This window comes from Lathyrus oleraceus, chromosome 2 (assembly GCF_024323335.1).
Source record: "Lathyrus oleraceus cultivar Zhongwan6 chromosome 2, CAAS_Psat_ZW6_1.0, whole genome shotgun sequence".
Taxonomy (NCBI): domain Eukaryota; kingdom Viridiplantae; phylum Streptophyta; class Magnoliopsida; order Fabales; family Fabaceae; genus Lathyrus; species Lathyrus oleraceus.
The window spans coordinates 55,255,291-55,261,290 of NC_066580.1; positions in this window are offsets into that span (position 1 = coordinate 55,255,291).

The following is a 6,000-nucleotide window of genomic DNA, read 5'->3' on the forward strand; positions in this document are numbered from 1 at the left end:
CCCTTTTTCTTTTTCAACCCTTTGTGTCTTAACCACCCTTGTGTGTGTTCTGGTTGGAGTCCGATGTAAGTCCAGCGATTGGCAGTTGGTTTCCTATGTGTCTTGGTTCGGATGCTGATGTAAGTCCAGTGATTGGCATTCAGGCTCCATGTTTGCCTGTGTTTGTTTTGTTTGTGTGCGTGTCAGCCGAGCTACGAATGCTCTGATTCTCCTTCGTCCAAGGAGATACGTATGCATAGGATGCGACATCCTAGCGAGCATGTGTCGTTTCCCCAGTCCGAACTACTTCGACTCTGATGTCTATGCCTGATAGACTAAGTAGGCCCAGGATGCGACATCCTGCCGAGTCAGTCTTGTTTGTTTTCTTGTGTCTCTTTCAGCCAGTGTGTGTGTGTGTGAGCAGTGTTTTAGCAACCATTTTCCTTCCTTTTGTGCGTGGATCCCGTCGAGTACGACGGATGCGTAGGGGTGCTAATACCTTCCCTTCGCATAACCGACTCCCGAACCCATCCTCTTTGGTCGCGAGACCATGTTCTTTCCTAGGTTTACTCTGAGCGTTTCCTTTCCCTCTTTTGGGATAAATAACGCACGGTGGCGGCTCTGTTGTTCTTGTTTTCCCGCCGGTTTTTTCGCGTAATGCGACAGGGTTACACAACACCTATCCCGTACAGGGGAACAGAATAATTACGACTCGACTCGACCGACTATGCTCTGATACCACTAATGTAACACCCTTCTAAAGTACCCCAATATTTAATTAAAACAACAAAACATAAATCAGAGTAGATATGCAATTTAAGGGTGTCACACTTGACACTTCACACCAATCATCAAAATATCCTGTCATGCTCATTTATTTAATCCAAACAAACCATTGCATAACTCGCAGCGGATAAAATCTAACAACATTCAAACATGTAACACATCACATGTAAAGTTGTTCAACAACCAAAAATGAAAACAAGGTAAAACATCCCGTCCCGATGTTACATCTACCAGAGCATGACACACTAAGGAACTACACTAGACTCCAAGGACTAGCTTCTACTCAATCACTGCTCGTTACCTGAAACATAGTTGTAAGGGTGAGTTCCTCAATCGATATAATAAGCATTATAAAATATCATGTAATGCTAAGTAAATTAACACATTTCATCACCCTAATCATATCACACATTCAACAACGGTAACATCAACTCATAATCATCATCATACTCAACTCAACATAAAACACACGTATAATATTGGAATACATCCATTCATATTATACGCCATACATACATTATGCAATGAGACTCCATGCATTTGGTACCGACTATTCGTGAACACATAGTTCAACCTCACCGATCAAACCCAGATACGGCTACCAAGCTCACTAGTCCCACTCATTTGAGACCTAGTGACTCACTCACTAATTCCTCACCATGGGAATTAGCTACCACCCCAAGGGCTATGATATGCACGCTAATCATCTAGCATGCAAACATCAACAACAATCCACAATACTCACTCACTAATTCCTCACCATGGGAATTAGCTACCACCATAAAGGCCATAATATGCACGCTTAATCAACTAGCATGCAAACATCAACAATCCACAATGGACATATGCTCACACTCTAAGCCATAAAACAGTCCATTCCACAATAGCATACATAATACATACATTCACAGCATTATGCATATCATCATACATCATCAGCATATTATCACAAAATCATATCATGTCATGCCAATTAATAATCACAGTACTGGCACACTCTACTAATACCTACACTGCTCAAAAACAACGGGAAATGATCCCTACTATATCATACATCAGCTAAATTACATCACTCAGCTGAAACGACCAAAAACTGCACAACAACAGCTCAGAAAAATCACAATTCTGCCCATACGCGTATGCCCCGTGCCCATACGCGTATGGCCCATCTCCTGACCAAATCCCATACGCGTAACACCATCTCATACGCGTATGCTACGCGTAACACCTCTCCCATACGCGTACCAACAGAGACAAAACTACGTTAGAAACATCATCTTCTTCACCCATACGCGTATTGCCTAGTGCCATACGCGTACCAGACCATCTCATACGCGTATTGCCTAGTGCCATACGCGTATGACCAGAAACCAGATTTCCAGATCTGCTATGGTTTTCTCTACCACGAGATTCCTCAGATCCAACCTCCCACAGTCCAATTTTACACAGTATTCGTTCATATCATCTAACACGAATCATATCCTATTCGATTTCACAAATTCTAACATTATTACATCTAATTCCTACGAATTTCCTTCAATTATAATCCAAATTTCGTTCATCCAAAAGTTCACAATTTCATCATGCATCATTCCAATTAGAGTCAAATCAATGGTTTATCACTACCCATTACATGTTATCCCATAATACCCATTAAACGATGATAAACCCCCCTTACCTGAGTTAATCCGGCAATTGATTCTTTGACCCTCAAGCTTTTCCTTTCTTCAACCCTTGTTCTCTTGCTCTTTGCCCTTTTCCACTTTTGAGTCGTTTCTCTGTTTTCACGTGAAAACCTCTTTTTACCAAATAAGACTCTTTTTACTGATTCCAACATTATATTCCAATAATAACAATAATAATAATCCAATAATAATAATCCAATTATTTGATTAAATTAATAAATATACTATTAATTTAAATTAAATAATTATTCTTATTTCATCGGGGTGTTACATTTCCTTTCCCGCCTATGGGATAAATAACGCACGGTGGCGACTCTTCTGTCATTTCTTTTTTCGCCGGTTGTTTTTTTCGCACTGACTTTTTCAGGTTGCGACATACATGTTTGACTTTTTGACTTTTTTTTGATCCAAAAGCCCATATATTTTCTGATTTTCGTTTTTATTTATATTTATTAGTCACTTAAGTGACTTGTGTGACCAATTGATATTGTTCCATATGTGTCACATGTCATGTACATATTTTACCCTGTTTTCTTTTTAAAATAGCAAAAATACTTAAAAGAATCTAAAATGTTTTGTGAGTGATCCCTGATGAGTCCTTGATTTTTTGGTACCATTGCCCAATTATTTCATCACATGTGGAATTTAATATGAATTTCTGATTCATTTATGTGCATTTTTTGACCAATTGCATTCAAACCTTCATGAAATCCCATATTTTAATCATTCTTACCAAAGCCTTTGCACACACCATCCTCATAGATGATTCTAAGACGTGGTAACTGGTTTGGTTATTTTCTATGTCATTTTGCTAGGGTTTGACACATGAATTTAAATGTTGCATTTTAGGACATGTTTTTGCATTCTCAATTTCTCAATTTTTGTTTTTATATCAAATGAATCTGGATGCTCCTTATTTTTTGCATGATGTTTATATATGCTTAGTGGAACCTTGTGTTAAATACCCATGAATTTAGGATGCATTTTCAATTTGATTTGGATTTTTGAAGTTGATGTTTTCATTTTAGTCCCTATTTTGATGCTTGCTTAGCATGAGGCACTTGTGCCACTTCCTTTGAATGTTGAAACCAATCCTTTTGCACATGTTTTAGTATGTATGTCATGTCTTGATGTGTGGCGCCTTGCCCCCTGACTTTGAGTTTTGATACCCTTTTGATGCATTTGTTTGACAAGAGGTTTAGGCCTCCTATCCTTGGTTGTTTTTGTGAACTTTTGTGAACTTTAGTAGCATGATTCATGTGGTTACACTTTGATTCTGGGTTGGTTCCTTTGCACATGTATTCTCCCCTATTCTATGATGTTTCTATCAAGTCTTTGTGCATTTATTCATAATGAGCTCCTTTTTGCATTCATTTGAGCATGAAAGACGAATTAGGGTTTCATGATACACTTTGTTTGATTTTGATCCAGAAGTGATTCTATGCTTATGATATGAACTTGGAGGTTTGCATATTGATTACATAGCTTATTTGACATGCTTATGATGTGCATACATTGCTGCCATGTTCATTTCATCTTGACACATAATTGCATGAACTTGTCTATAATGCTTTTGTTGCATTTTGAGGTGCTTTGGACATGATTGACTTTCACTTTACTAAGTTGGATTTAAATGACTTTTGATTGATATTTTAGTAGTCATTTGGTTCTGTTTGTATGCTTGATTGTCTAATCCTTGATCCTTGCCTCATGCCTTTACCTTTTATGACTCATTGTTGAAGTTGAAGCACTTTGAACTTGTATGTTGACTTGTTTGACTTTGATGCATCTTTGGATGTTTAGTGCTTTTGCTTTGATCTTGTTGAGTTGAGTTCTTGAGACACTTATTGAATTGATGTCACTTCTGACTTGGTGCTATTGTATCCTCCTTTCATCATTCATGCTTTGTTATGACATGCTTTCTATTGCATTCGTGCACTGTTTACCTGACACTGTTGTTGCTATGATTCTTTTGTTTGGTGCAACTCTTGATTGCACCCCATCTTGTTATTCTAACTTGTTTGTTGAGTTTTTGTGAGGGCTCACATGACTCTTGAAGAGATAGCTTGCTTGGTATTCCACTTTATTTGTGGGATACCATTTGGAGATTTATTCTGATTGCTTTGCTGACTTGCATTCTTTGATGGTGCTAGCTTGAGAGATCTCTGGGTTTCTTGTTTCTTTAGTTGTTGTGACTTTGGATCTTTATCCGTGTGGTAGATCTCTTGATCCCTTTTACATCTTTCCAGCATTTTACCGCTTTCTTAGCTGGAAGACCTCGATAGGAGGCAATGTTTTTGTATGTTTACTTTTGTGCCCAAAGACCTCCAAGAGGAGGCACCAGTGCTAAAGACCTCCATGAAGAGGCAATTGACAGATAAAAGGGATTAGTAGTCAATCCCCCGTTATTCAGTGTGTCGTCCTTTATGCTCGCACTACGTGTCGATGCTTCAGAATAAAAGCCCAAGATCTTTTGTTCGGTCAGTCAGTGAAGAGGGTTCCATCTTTCTGAACCCCCACGCTTTGTCATGAGCTCACCCTGTCCAGGGTTAAGAGCTATGAGGTCTTATCCTCATTACCCTTTTGATCTGCTCACCCTGACGTTCAATGGCAGTGGTTAAGAGCCCATTTGATTACCTTTCCATGGCTTTTTTGTCGAGGTTGATATGACCCCTCTTGACTAAAGCCCTACCCATGTATGTTTGAGCCCCCTTGTTGGTACGTTTACTTTATGCTATATGTTTTTGTGTGATGTGATCGTTGTAAGACCCCAATTTTGTCCCTAAGATCCCTCATGACATCATATCATATCATAACATTGCCTCAAGGATCATTGTGCACCTTTGCCTCTTTCCTGGTGGGTGGGCTATCTTGTGAGTGTGATTCTTGATCACCAAGCATGTATTGCATTTGTATATCATTGCTTTTCATTTGTTTACTAACCAAAAGTACAAAATATGTCATCTAACCTTGTTACTTGCAAATGAAGCAATACTAGGTCAAAACAGTCAAAGTCAGCCATTGAGCAATGGATGGTGGCCATTCTTGCAGAATTTGGGCACCATGATCATTCATCAAGAGTTCATATGAGTTGTGATATCATTTGGAATCAAGATCTCAAGTGGTAGAGGTGTGAAATTCATCAGAACATTGTTCAGTCAACCAAAACCCTAGCAAAGTCAACTGTGGTCAACTGTGCATTTAATCAGGGATTTGATGATGGGAAATGGTTGGAAAGGTCTCATTCTTGTCCATACAAGTCTCATTTGACATTTCAAACATCATCATTGAAGAATTTGAGGTCAGATGAAAAGTTTCCAAAAATAGTAAGTGACCTGTAATTTCAAACTGCCAAAAATGGAAAGGTCTTCTCCTCAAATTTACATCATCAAGAAAGCTTCAAATCAAATTTTGTCCAACATGAAAGTTGAAGATCTTGCTCTCACCTTTCCAAAAAGTCCAAGAACACTCATTTCTCATTTGTGGTTGGCAAGTTATGATCAAATCATTGGCAAGAAATTTTGAACTTCAAAGAGGCATAACTCTTGAA